The 24,072-nt window shown below is 36.6% G+C and overlaps 1 protein-coding gene and 1 pseudogene across 3 annotated transcripts in view; one reads left to right on the top strand and one right to left on the bottom strand.

Annotated features, from left to right (window-relative positions):
• SLC4A10 (solute carrier family 4 member 10) overlaps nt 1-24,072 on the top strand; it is a 214,739-nt gene that overhangs the window by 139,803 nt on the left and 50,864 nt on the right. The gene's annotated exons all lie outside the window — the stretch shown is intronic.
• On the bottom strand, nt 17,472-18,258 carry LOC121104006 (annotated as a pseudogene).

The raw sequence follows: 24,072 nt of genomic DNA, 5'->3' as shown, positions 1-24,072 counted from the left end.
GCTGGAGAGGGCAGTGAGATCCCGAGAATGGTAATTTGTGACAGAAAAGAGCTATGTGTGTTTGGAAATGAGGACGTAGAGGCAGAGGGAAGAGAGAGACCAGAGATGATAGTGAGAGAGTAGATAAATGTGGGATTGCCACCTCCCCAAAAGTGATGAGATCAAGACAAATTGTGGGGTTCAGTAAGACAAATGCTCAGAGGATAATTGGAGAGCAAAAATAGCTTTGTTTGTTCATGATTCCCGCTTTTCAGGGCAATCAGGAGGCGAGTTGCTTGGGTCCTGACTCTCTCAATGTTTCTGTCTTCTCTTTTCTAAAAACAGATCCCCACAAGTTTAATTTCAAGTTATGCTTTATCACAGTGTACGCATCCAAAACCTAATCATTTGAAGGCTGAGCAGGAATGTGTGCTAATCACTGCGCTCCATTGCCCAAGTGCTCTTCTCAACCACAATTAGGAAAGACTGGTTCATCCTGTGCTGAGATTTTAGTATTGTTTGGTGCTGAAATGGGTGTAGGAGAGTCAGGGGGTTGACAGTCTCCCTGGGAAATGTGTGATCAGATATCTTTACCGGACCATCCCCACTTTGATTTTCACACTGGGATTCCCAGGTTCCCAATACCACTCATATATCGTGCTCATGAATCTGATCAGTAGTGCCGTTACCTGGTCTTTGGAGAAGCAAAGCCAATATTTTGCTATGCTTCTAACACATATATTTATCAATGTACTTTTAGTCATGTGCTTTTGAAAAAGTAAGTAAAAATATTGCTAACGATAACAACTAATGCATTGTATAATCTCATACTCATGCTTGAAAGTATTATCTGTTTCATGGATTCCATAGGATACTTTTGGTGGTTTTCTTGTTCTTGCCACTGTGACCTTTTCACACTAATCAGTTTGTAAGTGCCATTATACTCATGCTCACCTAAAATTTTCTACTGATATTGCTGGCCTCATGCTTTCACAGTTTTTATGAGAAAAATTCTTAGAAAATGTCATAGCTAGGATGCAGTATATCTGAGATTGCAATCTTTGCAAAATTAATATGCCCATGCTTTCACATATCTTGTTTAGGTGTAAGATATTGAAAAAGGCATCGTATTTAGGATCTGTGTTCAGATATTCTTTATGTTTGAGCCTCCTATATTCAGATTTTCTTAGGTTCCTAGTTTTACCAACCAAATAACAAAATGTCTTTGATTTTTTTAAAAAGACTTTCCTAGTTTCTCTGGCATCCTAACCTTATAATGTGGTAATATGTAGACCTTATATTTGAAGCTATAAGCTTTCTTTTCATTGTGCCAAGAGCAAGTGTCAAGATAATCAATTTAGTTTCAAGAATATATACATTACACCAGATGATCAAGCTGAATATGTCAAGTTAGCAATAAGTAATGAGTTTGTGGGAATAACTTTTTCTAGGTTGCTTTGATTTTAAGAAATGACAAAAATAGAATAAAACATTCTGCTTATGTAAGATGGAATGTTCCTTCAATATATAGTAATAATCTAAAACTCTCAAAGATCGCTAGCTAAGGAAAGATTGGGGTGGTGTTAATTCTTTGGATCAAAGCGAAGCACAGGGTCTATTACTCTAGTTTCCAATCTACTAGCAGACTAGAGTTAAATAATAGCCAACAATTACAAAGCCATTAGGAGGGGTGATTTTACTACTGGCTTATAGAAAGATTTTTTGTTTGTTTGGTTGGTTTTGTTTTTCCCCCCTATTTCTTTGTTGTTTTTTTCAACTCCCAGCCCTCCACATAACCCAGGAGTATTATGGATAAATGTTATTTATTGACTGACATTATAGTCATAGAAGAATATTATTTTTCTTACTCCTCCACTAGATTTGAGCCTCCTTTAAGGTAGAAAACATGTAATAATTTTGTCCCTCCAGTCCCAGAATAATACCATAACTATAGTAAGTCATACATATTGATTAACGGAACGTGTTGTAATATAATTGACATCACTTGGCCAATCTTGTTTGGCAAGTAAAGACAATTGTGCACTTTTACAGTAACTTTAACATGACTCTTAAAGATTTCAACCAGAAGTTTTGAATAAACTTGAGATGCTATGAAAATCTTAATGTGGGATGAAGGTGTACAAACCCGGCTCTATAAAACTAGTCCTGACTGAAGATTTAGACAGGGTGCCAATATGGTGGATGAGTCATCTGGAAAAACGAGAGGCAGGATTACAACCCGTAGCAGAGACTGAAAAGTTTCTCAGAGATATAGGGAGAAAGAAGATGAAAAGGAAGTTCTCATAGCTCATGGACTTTATAATATTCACTAGTCAAAAAATAAAGGATAAAACTCAGCTTTAGAGAAACCCCTGTGTTTCAACTTTTTAAAATCAGATTTTTACTGCATATACACTCAACAAACTTATCCAGATTTCTTGCAACATTAGTTTATAATTATACTTTTGTGCACTTATTTGTGTAATGTATGCGTAACTCCACCAGGTTAATCTCTGTAATGCTAGGTCCATGACTAGTAGGCACACATCTGAACCCGCTGTCCTAGCAAAGTGCTTTTGCATGTGGCATAAAATGAGCATGTTCATATTTTTACATTTCTGGAAATGCCCCTTAGCAGTGATACACACATTTAACATAGAGATTTTTCTCCTTTAAAAAGCTGATAGATTATCTGACATCTTGGAATCAAATAAGTATAGTTATAGGCACTCAATAAATGACTATTCAATAAAGAAACTTCTGGCAACCCATCTCATTCTTGATTTTTAATCTAAACACTTGCTATCATTGTTTTCCCTTCTCACTTTGAGCTAAATTCTTATTTTAATGATAAAGTATTATCTTCAGTAGCAATAGCATCCAATGTAAGTTTATCATTTGCCTGTTTTATCCTTATTGTTTCTAATGGATTATGAGCCTTTTGTGTACTAGATTAATGTTTCTTCATCTTTCTGCCTCTAGAGGCCAAGAGGGTTGGTGAGTAGGAGTAGGCCTTTCTTTTCTTTTCTTTTTTTTTAAGATTTTTATTTATTTATTTGACAGAGAGAGAGACAGCCAGTGAGAGAGGGAACTCAAGCAGAGGGAGTGGGAGAGGAAGAAGCAGGCTCCCAGCGGAGCAGGGAGCCCGATGCAGGGCTCGATCCCAGGACCCTGGGATCATGCCCGGAGCTGAAGGCAGACGCTTAACAACTGAGCCACCCAGGTGCCCCGGAGTAGGTCTTTCTTAACTGTCTGGCAACAATGTTACTTCTCAGATGCACCTTTAGCTACTATTTCCCTTCTCTATAACTGTAGATTTGCAGACGTTAAATAGAATTATCTTTCATGCTTTCTTGTCAAATAGCTGTGAAAGGACAGAAATTTACATGAACATCCAATATTAGAGGGAGAGTGATAAGCAAAAACTGTTGGTTTCTTCTCTTGAGATACATCAAATGGCCTCCAGTCATGTGGCTGTGTATCAAAATACACAGCATTTCACTTAGTTGAGATGTGATGAACATTCTCAGAGAGTTTACAGCCTTTGAAGTACTGACCTCATTTCACTTCCTGAATTGACCTAGATTTAAGGCTACAATCTGAAATATTTAAAATGGAATATAATGATGTTTCAATTTATATTAAAATATCTCAGCACAGCCTCTAACCGGGCTACCAAAGTAAAAAAGAGATCGTACACAGATTGCTAATATCAGAAATGAGAGAGGAGACATCACTAAAGATCCCATGGGCACTAAAAAGAAAATAAAGTGATACTATGAACTCACAAATTTGATAACCTAGATAAAATGGACTAATTCCTTGAAAGAGACAGTCTTCCAAAACTCACACAGGAAATAGATACTCTGAATAGGCCTATATCTATTAAAGAAATCAAATCAATAATTAATAATCTTCCAAAAAAAGAAAGCACCGGGCCCAGATGAATTCACTGTTGAATTCTGCCAAACACTTAAGGAAAAAATTATACCAATTCTCTACAATCTCTTTCAGAGGATAGAAGCAGAGAGGATACTCCCTAACTCATTTTATAAGGCTAGCGTTAGCCTAATACCAAAACCAAAGAAAGATATAAGAAAAGGAAACTACAGACCAATATCTGTCATAACCAAATATATAAAAATCCTCAATAAAACATTAGCAACTCAACTTCAACAATGTTAAAAAAAATTATACACCACAATCGAGTGGGACTTATTTCAAGTATGCAAGACTGGTTCAGCATTCAAAAATCAATTAATACAAGGCATTCATTCCATCAACAGACTAAAGTTGATAAATTCCATGATCATATCAATAAAAGCAGTAAAAGCATGTGACAAAATCCAACACCCATTCATGATAAAACTTTTGGTAAATTAGAAATAGAGGGGAACTATCTCAACATGATAAAGAATACAGAAAAACCTACAGCTAACATCACACTGAATGTTCAAAAACTAGAAGTTTGCCCACTGAGATCAGGAACAAGTCAAGGATATGCCCTCCCACCACTCCTTTTCAACATCATACTGGAAGTTCTAGCAAATGTCATAAGACAAGAAAAGCAAATAAAAGGTATACAGATTGAAAAAGAAAAATAAAACTGTCTTTGTTTATAAATGACATGATTGTTTTTGTAGAAAATCTGGAAGAATTGACAAAACATTTCTGGAACTAACAAGTAATTATACCAAGGCTTCAGGATACAAGGTTGATATACAAACATCAATCACTTTCCTATATACCAGCAATGAACAAGTGGAATTTGAAATTAAAGACACAATACCATTTATATTAGCACACCAAAAAAAATACTTAAGTATAAATCTAACACAATATGCACAAGATCTATATGAGGAAAATGACAAAGCTCTAGTGAAACAAATTAAAAAACCTAAATAAATGGAGAGATAGTACATGATCATTGATAGGAGGACTCAGTATTATCAAGATGTCAGTCCTTCCTAATTTGATTTATAGATGAAACACATCCCAAGTAAATCCTAGAAAGTTGTTTTATGGATATCAACAAACTGATTCTAGAGTTTGTATGGAGAGGCAAAAGACCCAGAATAGCCAACACAATAATGAAGGAGAACAAAGTTGGAGGACTGAAACTACCCGACTTCAACACTTACTGTGAAGCTACAGTAATCCAGTGAGGTATTGGCAAAAGAATGGACAAATAGATCAGTGGAACAGAATAGAGAGCCCAGAAATATATCCCCATAGATATAGTCAACTAATCTTTGACAAAGAAGCAAAAGCAATACAATGGAGCAAAGATAGTCTTTTCAACAAATGGTGCTGAAACAACTGGGCATCCACATGCAAAAACATGAATCTAGACACAGACTTTATGCCCTTCATAAAAATTACCTGAAAATGGATCATATTCTTAAATGTAAAATGCAAAACTATAAAAGCCCCAGAAAATAACATAAGAGAAACTCCAGACAACCTTGGGTTTAGTTTTAGTTTACTTTTTAGATACAACATCAAAGGTACGATTCATGAAAGAAAAAAATAAAGCTGAACCTCATTAAAATTAAAATTTTCTGTTCTGTGAAAGATAAGAGAAGGAAAAGACAAGCCACAGACTGGGAGAATACATTTGCAAAAGACATATCTAATAAAGAACTGTTACCTAAAACATCCAAAGAACATCTAAAACTCAACACTAATAAGCCAGGATTTTTAGGGCAGTAAGACTACTCTGTATGATACTATAATGGTGGATACATGTCATTATAAATATGTCCAGTCCCATAGAATGTCCAACACCAAGAGTGAATCCTAAGGTGAACTGTAGACTTTGACTGATAATGATGTGTTAATGTGGTTAATTGTTTACAACAAATGTTCCACTCTGGTGGAGAATGTTGATAGTGGGGGAAGTGATATATGCGTCCAGGCGGGGGGTATATGGGAAAATCTCTGTATCTCCTGCTTAATATCCTTGTGAGCCTAAAACTACTCTAAAAAATAAAGTCTATTTAAAAAATGAAAGGTAATTAAGATATATTATATTGGAATCTAGCAAGTGAATCATGAGCCTCATCTCCTAGAGATGGCACTTGGGGCTTGATTCCTAACTGATTCAGTGTCCAGCCATTTTTGGTACCTGATGACAGGCTAAAATAGGACCAGAATCCTGCTTATGGAATATTTCACCTGCTGGGCACATTGCCATGAATGCTTCGGGAGATGACTATAATGCCAGTGTTGGCACTTTGTATATGATTTGATAATTTTACTCGAGGTATCTGCCATTCCTATTGGGAAATTTTGAGGAAATTATTCTTGTTCGTGTAAAACGTTGCTACATTATTTATTCATTCATCTCCACTTTGCTGGATATTTGAAGTGTCACTACTACATACTTTATAGTATTAGTCACACTGAATAAATGCTTAGAGACATTGCTAATAACTTGTTTTGGAGGAAGAAACACTTCCCTTTAACTATTGAAATTAATATGTTAATTGCTCTGAATACTATTCCTACTAGATATTTTATAAAACCAACCAAATTCAGTTAGCTCAGTATATTTTTTTATACGTGAAATTCTTGATAATATAAGGTGTTCTGCTTATATACTTTACATTTATTTTTTTTAACAAACAGGAAAATATCAACTCTGGAAAGGGAGACATTTACTTTGTAAAAACATTCTATGGTTATAGTTCTCAGTTTCTATATACCACCCAAAAAGCTATTTTTATAAACAATCTCTCTCCAAGACTGTTTAAATATTATGTGAAGGGTAATGAAATATGTCGTGTAAGTTAACTTTCATTGCTCGTCTCTGTGAACTTGTGTCCAGGCCAGTTGTGCTACTTCCACTCACTCCACCGTGCTGCTCATCTCTTCAATACGTAGGTACCTGGTGTCTTCTTGGTCTATTAGAACTTGCTCTAAAGATAATTTGTAGGAGTCTGATTTTATTTCTTCCATTTTTTAAAAAAAATTGGTATCTGAGAGAATGAAGCATCCACAGTAGAATTTTTTAAATTATGAAATCAAATTTTTAGAGGATGAAAGAGATGGTTCTCCTCACTCTGAAATCATATCGCTGGGTGTTATGGGATGAATTGTGTTCCCCCAAAGTTTGTATGTAGAAGCCCTAACCCCCGGAGCTCCAAATGCGGCTACATTTGAAGACAGGGCTTTTAGAAAGGTGATTCAGGGTGGGTCCTAATGAAAACTGACTGATGTGCTTATAAGAAGAGAACATTTGGACACACAGAGACACTGGGAGGCACATACATGGTGAAAAGATCATCTGAAGACACAGCAAGAGGGCAACCATCTGCAAGTCAAAGAGAGAAACCTCAGAGGAAACTAATTGTGCTGGCACTTTGATTGTGGGCTTCCAGCCTCCAGAACTTTGAGAGAGTAACTTTCTGATACTCAAGCCACCCAGGCCGTGGTATTTTGGCAGCCCTAGCAGACTAATGTACGGGGAAGATGCTTGCAGGCTAGGCCTATTTGTGTTTGCAGTTTTAAGAGCAAATTCTGTCAGGTCTCTCCCCCTATTTGGCAATTCCATCCTCTTAGCTGTTTAGACTTAAAAAAAAAAAACCACCTGGGTTTATTCTTGATTCTCTTTCTCACACACCTAGGTTTCTCAGCAAATCAAATGGCTTTATACAGAATATGAACCCTTTTTAACTACCACTTCTACCTCCATAATCCCTGTCTAAATTATTAGTTGGTCTTCCAACTGGTGTTCCTGATTTTACACCTCTTTCATAGACTCTTCTCTATGAAGCGGCTGGAACTGTTCTCTTAAAACTCAAGTCACATCATGTCACTCTGCTTCTCAAAGGCCACTGATAGCTTCCTATTATCTTCAAGATATCATATGGTCTGCTCTCCTCTCTTATCTCCTACTTCCTCACCCCTCTGTTCCAGCCACACTGATCTGCTTGCCCTTCCGTAAACACACTTGGCATGTTTCTGCCTTTAAGTTTTCACATTTGCTATTCTTTTTGCCTGAATGCCCTTCTCCAGATATCTATGTGGCTTGTTCCTTTACTTCCTTCAAAATTAGCTGCTTGAGGACTTTCTATCTAAAATTTCAACTCCCTTCTCTCTCCCCTTCCAAAATAGTATATAATTTACTTATATTTTTTAAAAGTAAGATTTACCAAGGCATCATTTTTACACACAATAAAATATACCTTTTTAAGCATATCCTTAAGTGAGTCTTGACAAATGAATAACAGCATAATTGAAATATTATGGAGCATTTCCCAAGATGTTTCCTTATGCCCCTTCGAAGTCAATCTCTCACCCCAACCCACAACCCCTGACAATTATTAATATGATTTTTGTCTCAGAAGTTTTGCCTTTTTTAGAATTTCACATAAATAGAATTATAGAGTATGGAAGCTTTTGTGTCTGCTTTTTTTCCACTTATTACTATGCTGTTGAGATTTACTCATATTGTTGCATGCATCAGTTTATTACTTTTTATTATTGGGTAATATTCCACTGTAGAAATCTATCACAAATTGTCTAATACCTAGAAACATGATTGCTGGGTTAAAAAGTGTCTATTTTAACTTTATAAGAAACTGCCAATGTGGTTGTACCATTTTGCATCCTTACCACCAATGTATGAGAGTTTCCATTGATCTGCATCCTCCCCAGCATGTAGTTTGGTGCTTATGTGTAGTGGAACCTTTACTAATCAATTAAATTTGTTATCTGTTCCCCTTCTAGAGTGAACAGTTCATAAAGGGAGGGAATTTAGTCTGTTTTGGTCACTGCTTTTCCAGTGTCTGAATCAGTTCCTGGCACAAAATAGGTATTCAATGAATATTTGTTGCATAAATGAATTAAGTGTTGAATGAATATTACCTCTGTTTAGGGCTAAAAAAAACCTTGAAACATGCAAAACACAAAAAACCCCAGAGGCTCAGAGGGTTTATGACTTACCCAAGTGGAAGAACTAGGGCTAAAACCTAAGACATGTGGGGCCCCTGGGTGGCTCAGTCAGTTAAGCATTTGCCTTTGGCTCAGGTCGTGATCCCAGGGTCCTGGAATCGATCAGAACCTCACATTGGGCTCCCTGCTCAGTAGGGAGTCTGTTTCTCTCTCTCCCTCTTCCCTCCCACCCCACTTCCCCTCTCTGACTCTGGCTCTCTCTCTCTCTAGCTCTCTCTCAAATAAATAAATAAATAAATAAATAAATAAATAAATAAAATCTTTATAAAATAAAAATAAAACCTAAGACATCTAACATCTAGTTGAACGCTTTTGACACTGTACTACATTATAAGCCACTGGTTTGCCAAAGTAATTTTTATGATTAATATTTAGAATGTAGAAGAGTTTGGATACATTTTTATTGTATTGTATTTATTGGTCTTTTATATTATCTTCAAGCAATTTTTAATTTCTAATAGGAAATAAAAAATATAAAAAGAGGGATAAAAACATAAATATTTGAGGGGCGCCTGGGTGGCACAGCGGTTAAGCATCTGCCTTCGGCTCAGGGCGTGAACCCGGCATTCTGGGATCGAGCCCCACATCAGGCTCCTCTGCTATGAGCCTGCTTCTTCCTCTCCCACTCCCCCTGCTTGTGTTCCCTCTCTCGCTGGCTGTCTCTGTCTCTGTCAAATAAATAAATAAAATCTTTAAAAATAAATAAATAAATATTTGAATAATAGTAGAGGTAAAATGGATTCTTATTTTAGAACTTATTGAAACATAAAAGTACTTACCTTGATTACCCATAAATAGGCATTTTACAAGGAGGGAGAAAAATCTTGACTGGAGGTGAGTTTTGCTGCATCGCATTGAAACCCTTACGTCACCTTGTTATTTTTTTAAATTAATATACAGTATTTTATTAGTTTCAGGTGTAAAATATAGTGATTTGATAATTCCACACATCACCCAGTGCACTCACAAATTCTCTCCTTAATCCCCATCAACTATTTAACATATCCCCCTTCCCATACCATTTCCCAGAGTAGATGCAACAATTTGCATTCCCACCAACATTGCAAGAGGGTTCCTCTTTCTTCCCATATTTAACAACAACTGTTGTTTCTTCTGTTGTTAATTTTAGCCATTCTGACTGGTGTGACATGATATCTCATTGCAGTTTCAATTTTCGTCTTCCTGATGATAGGTGATGTTGAACATTTTTTCATGTGTGTTGGCCATCGGTATGTCTTCTTTGGAGAAATGTCTGTTCATCTCTTCTGCCCATTATTAATTGGATTATTTGTTTATCAGTAGTTGAATTTTATAAGTTCTTTATATTTTGGATGCTAATCTTTTTTTTAATTTATTTTTTATTTTTTATTTTTTTTTGCTTTTTAATAGTAATTTTTTATTATATTATGTTAGTCACCATACAGTACATCCCTAGTTTTTGATGTAAAGTTCCATGATTCACTACTTGCATATAACACCCAGTGCACCATGCAATACGTGCCCTCCTTAATGCCCATCACCAGCCTGTCCCATTCCTCCACCCCCCTCCCCTCTGAAGCCCTCAGTTTGTTACTTTTAAGAAGCTTGGTAATAACCTGGTTTAAAAGATTGGGGTAGGAATCTGCACCAATATCCTATTTTGTGGCCTTAGGAAAGCCCCTGAGAGCAGCCTCTGGAGACAATGTCTTAACTCAAAAATGCATAAGAAATATATTTGAAATACATAGGAAATAAGAGATCTGGAAGTATACCTGCCAAACCTATATTTTGGGAAGGGGGGCACAGAAGATAGGATTATGAGAAAAAAGGCCTTCTTTTCTTTGTGTATTTCAAAATGTTCAACTGGCATTGTGTGCATGCATTATTTTATAATTTCTTTCTAAGAATAAGTCTTATGATGGGAAATTCATCCTATGGCAAGTCATAAGATGAGCTAATTAGGACCAGGTGTTGCTCATCAAATCAGTTCCCTGTAACCAAATTTACTTCCCATTTCAGGAAAATAGCAACCTACAAAATTCGAGGGTAGAATAGAGCAAAATGTTTAAGGTATAATAAGTAGATTTGCCATTTTGTTCATTTTCTTACTCACTCACTGACTCATTCCTTCGGTATCCGTTGTTCTCTGTATTGTTTGCATTGATAGTATGAAAATGAGTATGATATGGTTTCCACTCTCAAGGAGCTCAGTGATTATCAAGAAGAGCCTACAGATGCCCTTCGTATAATGTGTTGCACACTGAGTATTTGTTGAATCAATAAATGAGGAGGGAGCTAGAGGCAATGCCTACTCAAATAATTGCAGCATAGTATTTATACTAGATATATGCATAATGGCCTGGAGAAAAAAGTAAGAAACTACCTGGGGAGTTGGGAAATATTCATAGAAGAAGTAACCCTAAATTGTCATGCTATCTCTGCTGTACCTGTGACTTGAGTTTATTATATACAGCATATCTATGTTTTTCTCTCTCTTTATTGTATTCTGTATGTTCTACCTGAGCAGGTCATAGTTAGAGTCGAGGACACTGAGGTAGACAGAATGGACTCCTGGGACCAATTGGCAAGGATCCTTAAAAATTGTAGTAAGGTTTATCTGGTAAAAAATTGGGGATAATGACAAAGCTCTGAGAAGAATTATGTGGTAATAGATTAGAAGGTGATCATAGGAAGTAGAGCAAGGATCAATAGCCTAGGTGTGAAATGTTTAAGTCTTTACTATTGACTCAGACAATGATAAGGGGAAGAAAGTGAATAAACCAGGGGGGAAAAGGAAGAAAACCCAAAATTGACAAGGCATTATTCATTCATTTAACAAAAAGTTATGGAGTACTTTCTAATTTATATGAACTATAACAAAATTTTGCATATATGACTTTATTTAAACCTCACAATAACCTGTGGAACAAGTATTAACCTGCTTTACAGATGATCAATATGAGGCTCCAACAAGTTAACTAGTTTGTCCAATATCATATGGCCAACGAATGATAAATGAGAATGGAACTCAAATCCATCTGGTTTTAAAGCCCATGAACTTTCTCCTACAACATATTAAAATAAAAATAATAGTAAAGGATTATTATTATTATTATTATTATTATTATTATTTCAACTCCTTAAAGGCAAGGACTGTCGTATATTTCTATGTATTTCCCCATAACAGTTAGCAAAGTATTCTGCACAAATAATTTTAAACCATTATATATCAATGAAAGAATAAATAACATTGCTTGCTGTGTGCTAGACATTTGGGTGTAAAAGTGACAGAATAGGTGGGGTCTCTGCTCTTACATAGCATATTATCTATTGAAAAAGTTAGACATTAAACATTACTCAAAGAAGTGCTTAGTTATAGTTGATGTAAGTGCTAACATATAAAGCTGCAGAATATGCCATCCTGCATGAGAGTGAGAAATGCTTCCAAAGTTATGTATCTAGAGGCCGAGGAGAGGATATGGCTGTTTGAATGGAAATGAAATTCAGATGAGAACAAATTTAAGAATTTAATGGAGTATTTATGTTTTCAGTATCAGCTAGCAGTGATAGTGTTTTATAGAGTTATTTTGCATATTTTTGAAAATTTCTTTTCTTCATGATATAGCTATAAGTTTAGATAATTTCCTAGAGAGATAAGTATAAATACTTAGACAATCTCTTCTAAGAATAAATTCCAAAATATGGAAATAAATATATTCATAAAAGATTTACCACTGTGTTATTTAAATAGTCATCTATTACAAAATTAAATGTTTAATAATAAAGAATGAGTAAGTAAACCATGTCTCATGCATTAACAATTATAGTTATGAAGAATAATGTAGCCACATGGAAAATGCTTTCATTATGATACTATATAGAAAAGATTAAAGGAGCACCTGGGTGGTTCAGTTAAGCATCTGACTCTTGATTTCGGCTCAGGTCATGATCTCCGGGTGGTGAAATCAAGCCCTGTGTTAGGCTCTGTGCTGGGCATGGAGTCTGCTTGGAATTCTCTCTCTCCCTCTCCCTCTTCTCATCCCCCCACCTTAAGAAAGAAAAGATTAAAGACACTGTATGCTTATGTATATGTTGAAAATATACGTAAGAACTACTAACAGAAATATGCCAAAAATATTATAGTAACTGGTAGAAATACTATGAGATTTCTTTTTAATTTTTTATTCTGTAAATATTCTGTAGTATGATTTTATTATTTTGGTAACTCAAAATACTTTTGGAAAAAGAAAGAATAGGCATAAAAATGTGTTTGACTTCTACAGATAGATCATAGCTCTGATTTTATGCCTTATATCAAAACCTAACTTGCTATACAGCACTCTGGGGGCTAATTTAGTCAATAAAGAGACTTCAAAAAAATGAATCATAAACCATTATTGTTCAGTACACACAGAAAGGTACTAATAATAACTACAAAGACAAAAGGAGAGCATCTGCAACCCAGAAACTAAAATTAGTAATAATGCTGAAGGGAGTTCTACCAAGTTATGTTTTCCAGAAGACAGCCACAGGCTCTTCTCATGTAAGGAAGACTGATCACCCCCATTAGCCTTGAAACAAAAGCAAAGACTTCTGGATGAGGGCATTTAATTGTAATGTTTATCTAATCACTCTGTAGCCATTTATATAAATAAGATGGCATAGAGCACATGCTTTTCTTTGGGCAAAGTAAGTAGAGCATGTGTCTGGTGAAGTGTATTTCAAGCCAAACAAGCCAACACCACAAGTCAAAATTATTGGCATTTTTTACTGGTGTTTTTAAAACTGTAAACAAGTGCAGATACTGCCCATTTTTTTGCCTTTGGATTGTTGAACTTCCCAGTCTGCTGGTGGTAGCGATAATCGTGTAACAATAACAACAGTGATGATACCTAATATCTAATTAGTATTTACTTATGCCAGACCCTGTTATAGGTGCTTTTATCTATATTAACTCATTTTACCCTCATAATACCCTCATGTGGTTGATTGCTCTCATTATCCTCACTTTAAGAAAACTGAAATCTAAAGAGGTTAAGTAACTTGTCCAAGGTTGCTCAGCAAAGTGCTTGGATGTGAATGGTACAGGAATTCTGGCTGGAGAGCCTGAAGTCTAGTGTCCTAGGCACCAGGCTATCTTATGCACCTAAAGAATTTATTTTTCATTAATACTTCCATCTTATGACCAGAGTTACTAAAAATTATTTTGGACAAAATTAACAATGGAGCTTATTCCAAACTCATATTCCATCTCTTCACATTGCTGTCTCTAGTTTTCTTTTCTTTCTTCTTTCTTTCCTTTGGTAGTTTTGGATTAGAGTTATTTGGACTAAGTTCACCAGTACAGGTGAAGAACAAAAAAGTCGGGTTTTTCTCATTCTATCTTGATTGATTTATTTAGAATATCTGCTTTTGACAGTTAAGAACATAAAACCTAAATATCCAGAGCCTTCTCTGAGCTACCGAGGGTTGGTACAGATACTTTATTAAACTTCCTGCACAAGTATACAGCCTCTGAGAACTAACTGCTGAGATTTCAAACATCGGAGGCACAGACTCAGGAAAGAACAATGATTTGATAGGCGATAGGTGATATCTATGATGTGTAACATAAGTCTTTTAGGTTGATAAATATATTTTTCCTTTTTGGAATTGATCTGTGGATGAGCAATATTATTAACTAGAGATAGGCCTGACAAGGAGGCATACGTGGCTAAGGTCCACTCAGAGACCTGATTGCAAAAACAAGTCTCTCCTATGAGCTTGTTATTTTTATACCAAATTGCTTAGGACTTTCAGAACAAATTTTAGTACTTTCTAAGTATGTAGTTATTTCACTGTTTAAATTTAAATATCCTCCCAAGAATGGAGTAACACATTTTGCCATTGTCTTCACTAACACAATACAATCACTTTGGAAAACAGAGACCTTGACGCTGAGGGAATGGTGCACATAGCAAGCAAAGTGAATGGAGATGTGATATCAGTCCATGGCCACGTTTAGATGAGGCCATGAGAAATAGGACTCTGGACAGTTGGGCCAAAGGAGGTGGTGGTAGTAGAGCTATCAGGATATGAGGGCAGAGCTGCAGGGTGTTTGGGGGAAAGGGGATATCTTAAAGGAGGAGTGTCTGAAAAGGGGAAAAGGAGATGATTATACAGTGTAATGTAGATTATTTGATTTTTTCTGGAGTCTTCTCACTCTTCTGGCTGTGCTGATGGAAATGGCACAAAGTTATAACTGGAGGAAGCATTTTGTAGCTAAAAGAGCAGAGGTTTCAGGGTCAAGCAGACCTGGATTCAAAGCTAATCAGTATGGCGTTGAATAAGTTACCCCTCAGTTTCCTCCATCTATAGAGTGTAGAAATCAAACTGAAACTACGAAACAAAATGCCTCCTGTCATGCAGTGGTAGCTGTATGTATATCATAACTACATGCATAGTATACAGTAGCTAAAGAAAGTACACACGTGTATGTATATACACACACTTTTATACATAGATACATTCGTTCACCTGTTGTAGTGTTACCTTTCTCCCTTGTTACCTTACTTCAGCAAGAAACTTACCATGTATTCTTTAGTTTACATTTTAGTTTCCTTTTGCCATATACAAATTTACTTTCACCAAATTTTCAGAATATTCAGATCATTTCCTATCAAACTAGGGTGTGGGGCCCTTTTTGTTCTCCTGAGGTAAATTAGCAAAATGGCCAACTTAGAGAATTCTAATTGTTAGCTACCTAAAAAGTAGAATGTTAGCCACATGATATAACAGATTCAGACCATGTATTACTAATCTGCTCTAACAAGAAAGAGACTATTGCTCCCCATGAATAGTAATTGTTTTCTTTTTGACAGCACTACTATGCAATAGTCATTTATGTTATTCTTTGAAATTTGTGATAAGGCTCGGTAAGGATTTGAGGCAGTTCTTCTGTATGTTCGGATGAAACCTGAATCATAGCATACATATAACCTAGGCAAATATAATTAATCTCTGTAGCAGTTTAAATACTTCTTTATGATTCTAAGAAGGAGTCTTTAGGGAATATATGCCAGTCTAAAGCTAGGGATTTTACTTTTTTTTTTTTCAAATTCTAATATTTTATACAGAGAAAAAGACCGCAGATACCTGTCCTTTTTACAAAATTTCTTACCATACTTACATAACAAGAATTTTTAGAAGAATAAAGTTGTTGGTCCATATTTGGTTTTCTAAGTATAACTTTGAGCATAGTTATAAGTATTTTAGTTTGTGGATTACTGCCGTACCTTGTCATTGCCTAACCTACCTGGTCTTTCTTGGAATAATAAAGTAGATATCCTTAGGGCCAGTAGCCATAGTTCCAGAATATTCTCAGCCATCTGGGTCTGCTACAGAATAAAGTTAGGCTGGAAATAAGACAATGGTAAGTAAAAGAAGCTTCCTTTGTCCACCCTACCTCCCCCAAGGGCTCCATTTGTAAAAGATACAAGTATAGACCGGAAATCTGTGACCTATTAGATCCCTTTCTTGGTACCAGCCTGCCGCTGAAGCATAGTTTCTCATTTCTAAAGAGGACAAAGATACCTGTCCTAGTAGTCCTAGGTGTGATTTGTAGGTTTAATATTACACCAAAGTACTTTATAACCCACCTAGCAAGCTTATATAATGATAGCTACTTTGTATTGAGTACTAAATTCTAGGACTAGTACTGGAAACTTGACATATATATATATTATGATACCTCTTCCAAGCCTCAACACAACCCCGCACAATTGTTATAATTACATTTGATGCATAATGAGTTAATAGAAACTCACAGAGGTTGTGTGATTTTCTGAAGTCAAATAGGTTGAAAGGGATGAGTCAAGATTCAGCTCAATATTTCCAAATGGAGGCTTTAATTTTCTTTCTATTCAGAACTCAGGCAACAACATTATTTAATGTCCTTAAGAATGGTAGGTGGCATTAAGAAAAAGGGAAGAAAAAATACTGAAAAATCTGTCCTTTCAACAAAGCTGACAAATCACCCTGATAAAACCAATGCTTATGATTTAGAATAGACCACCTGAAAACCCGTGGGCTTCATACATTTTATGTGTTAAGTATTGAGTAAAAAGGGAAAAATAGATGTTTTATATGCAAGAAGACTATGGTATACTATCCAGCCAGATTCAAGCTTAGTTTTTCATAAGTTCCATTCTACTCATATTGTCAATCCTATCCACAAATCACAAGTGACATGAAATAGGAAAAACATAAGGACTTCCTTCATTTTTGGAAAACAGGTGGTAAACAACAGAAAATTCTTTCAGAAATGCAGAAAATTATTTTTTCATAATAGCTAATATGGCTTCTTTATGCAGTATGGAGAGATCCATTGCATTTCTGTTTATAATCTTAATATAGCTCTTTTTTATTCTTTTTAAAACTCAAATCTCCCAGTAAAAACTGTATTTTATCACACTAATCTTTAAAGTCCATCTTTAAAAAGGTAGGTATAAACACTATTTTCTCACCCCCTAGAGCATTTTGCACAATAGATCTTAGGCATTGGAATAAATAGTTGCTCAGGAAAGCAACACTGCCTCATGCAATATGATTTGGTGGTCACCATTCCTGTTTTCCAGTAAGAGGGAAATTTCATGAGCAGAAACATTGGGCTCCTTGAGAATTTGCTGTTGAAGAGAATGTTTCTGAGCAACTTCTGAGCCAATATATCTTAGCAGGTCGATCACAGACCTGGGATGTTCACTCCTCATAATAACACTGCCAGACACTGTCATGTTAGCATCTGTGTCTGCATGGTCATGGATCATGTAGTACCCACTTCAACACTGATCTCTATGTCTAAAGATGGACACTGGGTCCTCCACTGATGAACCCTTGACATCGTATCTCCCATACATTTCTGCCTTCCAAATTTAGGTTCCATGGGCATAACAGAGATTGTATCTATCTGATTAGCCCATGGTGCTAAATATCCCACTGTAGTTCCCAGGTTGATGGTAAGTCTAACCTTCATCTCATTCTCCCAAGTCTCTTTAATCAAAGCCCCAGGGTTCTTAGTATCCTCAACATGAGAGGTAGGTTGATTGGCTCCTAGTGCAACCATTGGCTTCATGCCAATGTTCCAGTCTGGGCATTATCCTCTACATGCCGAGGAAAGGATCCTGGCCTAGCTCCTTTTAGAAACTCTACCACAGGGTGACCAAAGGCGATGTGAAGAAAATGCCCATCTTTTACATCTAGGTGCAGATAATTGGCCTGGAGGTCAATATCTGGAGGCTCTCAGTACCCAAATTTGGCCAGGTTGCTGTTAAGGATGGACAAGCCAGTCTTACAGCTGGACACCATGGTACTGGTTCCCAAGAACCAAGTTATTCCATGAGTCCCCTGGCAAGATGAAGGCATCATCACAATTTGCCCTTTTTTTTTTTTAACGTGTTGGTACTTTAATTGTTAAGCAGTGACTACTTTTTCTTTTGAAATAATGATTAATTTTCCCAGTGTAAATCAAAGTAAAGCCATGAGTTACAACTTTGAAGGATTTATTTTAGAATCAGTTATGTCTTAAGTTTACTTGTCTGTTACTCAAATGAGTCAGAACTAGTGATTTGTTTTTGTTACTTAGATGTGGTAAGATAACAGAAGAGCTGGCTTGTTTAGTGATTTCACTAAAATATGCAAATTAATAACCTCAAATCTCCATTGATGTGCCCTTTGTTAGTAATTTAAATGGGATCAAAGCGCTAGTAAATGTTTTTGTTCCCAACTTCCTTTTAAATAAAATTCTTCCTTTCAAATGAAATTCTGTGTATGTGTGTGTGCATACATACACATATATATTTTCCCTTTTAATGGATACATCTACCATAATGCTAATTCTCTCTTATTTTGTTACTCGTACAAGAAATTTGGCATATTTTTCCTATTTCGCATTATAGTTTTCCTTTTATCATCAATAAATTTACTTTTAACAAACGTTCAGAGTATGAAAATATTTTCCCATCAAACTCCTATGGTGTTGGGCTTTTTTTTTCTGATGCAGAGTAACAGAATGTTCAACTTGGGGCATTTCCCATCACGGGAACACCCTCCCCCTTACTACTAAACTGATTTATACGTGGAGTTTGGCAGGTTCATATATGTATGAGCAGAACAGTAGCAAGATATTTGAAGGCCTATAATCCTTGCTTTTTCACTATTGTTTTTTCATCTAATCCTGGCACAACTGTGAAATTGGAACCAGAGATTCTGAACAAGCCATTGTAGACACAATTGGATATTTTGGAGGCTCCCAAAGGTACAATCTCTAAACCTTCATTTGGAGGATCCAAGATCAATGTGAATACTTTAGGTTCGACTTTTTTTCTCTCCAGGCTTTTATTTAAATTCTAGTTAGTTAACATACAGTGTAATATTACTTTCAGGTATCGAATTTAGTGATTCGTCACTTCCCTACAACACCCAGCACTTGTCACACAAGCGCCCTCCTCAATGCCTGTCACCCATTTAACCCATCCCCCGCCCACCTCCCCTCCAGTACTTTAGGTTCTACTTTAAAAAAATAAGTAGTGATCTTATTTCAGACTATAGACATGCTACCGAAAGCTCTACTATTAATTTTTAGTCCCTAGACCGGTGTCTGAGTATCTTCATGAAGTATGGAAAGGTCATTCATGTTAAAATTCGTTCCTGGGAATAAGAAATGACATCCTGTAGTAACATGCAGCTCTTGTATGCATGGTAACATAGATATCTGCGGTGGCTCCAGGACTTCAGGAATCACCTGATCTGCCCCCCACACGTCCCTTTGGTGGGTGCTAAATGCAGTGATTTTCCTATCACAGTTCTCTACTATGTCCATGGACTCTTCTTGCAAGACCTCTCAGTGATCTAAGTACTTTCATTTAATGCCATTTTGTGGGAGCTTGAGCTACAGTGATTCTAGATATGCCTAGATCTGATCTTTTCAACTAATGATATGGACTTTCTATGAGGACTGCATAACCAACGTTAATTACAAAAACCACAGCAATAATGGAATAAGAAATCTTTCAAAAACCTCCAAAAGCTTCCCAATGTTCTCATTTTAACATTCATAATACTTACAAGGGCCCTCAGTGCTCAGTCTACACCATCTGGGCCTTACTTATCTCTTAGCCCTGGTCCCATCTCTTTCCCCTCTCCCCTTATTCATCAGCCACACCAAGCTTTCTATGCATGTCTGTCTGCTCTTTGACTCAGGTCTTCCCACCTGCTATTTGCTCTTTCTAGTCCACCACCCCCACCACCCTGCCCATACCATTTCTTATTTAATTTTGTTCATTTTTTAGTAGATCTCAGCTCAAACATCACTTCCTTAAAGTTTTCTTTAAACACCCAGATTCAAGGTATGATTCTCCTTTTATTTATCTTCTTAGCAGCCTAGAATTCTTTATAGTACATTTCACAAATGTATTTTTATTGATTGATTGATTGATTGATGTATAGTTGACATAGAATGTTATGTTGGATTCAGGTGTGCAACATAGTGATTCAGCATCTGTGTGTGTTATGCTCACCACTAGTTTAGCTACCCTCTGTCACCATACAATGCTACTATAATACCATTGACTATATTCCCTGTACTGTGCCTTTTATTGCCAGGACCTATTCATTCCATAACTGGAAGCCTGAATCTCCCACTCCCCTTCACCTATTTAGCTCAACTCCCAACCTTTTCCCCTCTGGCAGCCATCAGTTTGTTCTCTGTATTTACGGGTTTGCTCCTGCTTCTTATTTACTTGTTTGCTTATTCATTTGTTTTGTTTTTTCGATTCCACATATAACTGACATTATATGGTATTTGTTTTTCTCTAACTTATTTCACTTAGCATAATACCCTCTGTGTGCATCCATGTTGTTGCAAATGGCAAGATCTCATTCTTTTTTTATGCCCGAGTAATATTTCATTGTGTATGTGTGTGTGTGTGTGTGTGTGTGTGTGTGTGTGTGTGTGTATCATATCTTCTTGGACACGTAAGTTGCTTCCATATCTTGGGTATTGTAAATAATGCCGCAAGAAACACTGAGGTGCATGTATCTTTTCAATTTAGTGTTTTCATTTTCTTTGGGTAAATACCCACTAGTGGAATTACTGGATTGAATGTATTTCCATTTTTACTTTTTAATTGAAGTATAATTAACATACAGTGTTATATTAGTTTCAGGTGTACAATATAATGATTCAACAATTCTACAGTTCTCAGTGTTCTTCATGATAAGTGTACTCTTAACCCTCATCATCTATTTCACCTATCCCCTACCCACCTCCCCTCTGGCAACCACATTTGTTGTCTTTATTCAAGAGTCTGGGTTTTGTTTTTTTTTTGTTTGTCTCTTTTTTCTGTTTGTTTGTTTCATTTCTTAAATTGTAACATATGATTGAAATCATGTGCTATTTGTCTTTCTCTTTCTGACTTAGCATTTGTCATGAGCACACCCTGAAGGTACACACACAAGTTGTCTTCTCACAGTGTCGGCTTTACCCAATCATAAAGCAAAGTTAAATCACAATTATAAAGAAGGTTCAGGATTCCAAACTCAAGGACAATTCACCGTGTGATTAAACTTGGCTTCTTACACAGCACACAGAGCAGGACAGAAGAGAAGCCACACAACAAGCCAGATAACAGAGGGGTGCAGGAAGCTAACGAACCAAACGCGAAGTCAGTCTGTGGGTGTGCAGTTGAGATAAGGCCTCGGTCTGATACGGGTCAGCTTTCAGCGGTTCAGGCAGGGAAGGATCTTGGTTCTGTTTGGAGATCAATCAGGCAGAGCCTTCAATGGCAGTTGCCTTTTTTAAGTGGTCAGACATAGAGGGGTCAGGTCTGAAGAGTCTTGACAGTTTTCTGCCAAAATCCTTCCCTTTTTAAAGGGATTTCATCAGTTTTGGGTCTCTGCAGAGCTCCTCTGGTTCTGCTTGTTATCAGTTCTGGGGTGTCAGCTGACATTGGTCCCAGCGAGATCTCCTAACTGCAGTACCTTCACTGCTTGCATCGTTGCTTGACACAGGCTTCTGCTTGTCAAGAGAGACTCCATTTTGTTCTCTACAGCATTATATCCTTAACTCCATCCATGTTGTTGCAAATGGCAAGATCTCATTCTTCTTCATGACTAATATTCCATTGTATATATGTACCACACCTTTATCCATTCATCTATCGATGGACATTTTGCTTGTTTCCATATATTGTTCATTCTAGAGCTAAGTAGAGTGCAATAATTACTTGGCTCTCGTATCATGACTCCTATGCCATTAAAAAAACAATGTTATGAATAGATACTTCCAGAATGGTGGCATAGGGAGCTCAACCACCCTCTCTGTGGTGAAACAATTACACTGGTGAAAACCATTTTAAAAAGCAATAATGGAGGGGCACCTGGGTGACCAACTATTGGTTTTGACTCAAGTCATGATGTCAGGGTCCTGGGATTGAGCCCCGCATGAGGCTTCACTCTCAGCAGGGAGTCTGCTTGAGATTCTTTCTCCCTCTCTCTCTGCCCCTTTCCCTGCCCATGCTTGTGCTCTCTCTCTCAAATAAATAAATAAATAAATCTTTTTTAAAAAAGCAATAATGGAAAGTCTGTGGAAGTTGTCTTAAGAGCATACAGCAAATAAACACTGATTAAAGAAAATCTACCAAATCTTGGTAAGAGCAACAAGTCTGCAGCATTTGAGCCATAACCTGCTTCTTCCTTAAGCCCATCCCAGCTCAGTATGACAGAAGCTTCATTCTAGCCAAGTATAGCCAAGATCACGGGGCTCCTTCTCCTCCTATCCTCCAGGTGAGGACAATGATACCTTCTCAGGAAGAGTAGATTGCCAGCATTTATTATTCCACCCCCACCCCCTGCATGTGTGATGAAAGTTAAATACTGAGTCAGTGCATCCAAGAGTTTGGGACTCCCTTCATTCACCCAAACCTGCCCGTAGGGTGGAGGTCTATACCTTAGGCATAGACCCTACACTGCCCAACTCCTTGCTCCTCAAGCAAGGGAATAGCTCAGAAAAAAAGCATGCCATTTTCCCTACCCCTAGCTCTGGAGCCAAACCTTAGAGATTTTGCCCAGGGAGAACCCCAAAATTCTCTCCAAAGGGACTGGTTTTATTTGAAGTACAGCCTAAACATACTCTCAAAAATAATGGAAGTTTTGGTGGAAAGCAATTAAGAGGCGGTAGGTAGCTGTATGAGAGATACAAGCTAAACAATAGGCCACCTGGTGTACCAGAGAAAACCAGAGTCAACAAAATTTCAATGACCTCAACTGCAGAGGAGCTAGAATTTAATTGAATCAGATCACCAGAACAATTTATGCCCCCAGGTTATTACCAAAAACAATAGAGCAATCAGCCAGCAATTAGTAGAGCCCAATAGGTGGATGTATGTGGTAAGTCCTATGACAACCACAAATAAAATAACCCAGATATATAGTGAAGAATAAAAAATAGCAATGTTCTTAACATCAGGGTCAAATGAATTCTCCTTTCACATTTCATGAGCTGCTCAAAATCATTCCATATTTTAGTTTCTTTCTCTTTGGAATATGCTTTTCTTGTAAAACCTTTATCTTTTCTGGAATTGCTGACTGCCTTCTTTTTCTCTTGCCTTCTGTGCTTGAATGTCTTCAAGCTTTCCAATAATTCAATAATTCTATCCTGTGGACTCCTTATTAAAATTTTAAGTATATAGTACAGCAGATGTTGCAGTAGATCTCTAGAAATTTTCCATATTGCATGATTAAAACTCTGTATCCATTGAACAACTCCCCATTTCCCCCTCCCTCCCCAAAACCCACAATTCTACTTTCTGTTTCTATTTTTCACTACTTTAGATACTTCATAAGTGGAATAATGAGGTAGGTATTTGTTGTACTCTGACTGGCTTATTTCACTTAGCGTAATTTCCTCAATGTTTATCCATCCGGTAGCATATGATAGGATTTCCTTCTTTTTTCAATGGCTAAATAATATTTCATTGTATGTATATACCACATTTTCTTTATCCATCTGTAGATGGACATTTAGATTGTTTCCACTTCTTGGCTATTGTGAACAATGCCGCAATGAACATGGAAATGCAAATATGTCTTCATGATCCTGGCCTCAATTCTTTTGGATAAATA

Source organism: Ursus maritimus, unplaced genomic scaffold (genome assembly GCF_017311325.1).
Source record: "Ursus maritimus isolate PB19 unplaced genomic scaffold, ASM1731132v1 scaffold_1, whole genome shotgun sequence".
Lineage (NCBI taxonomy): Eukaryota > Metazoa > Chordata > Mammalia > Carnivora > Ursidae > Ursus > Ursus maritimus.
This window is presented reverse-complemented; position numbering and strand designations above follow the sequence as displayed.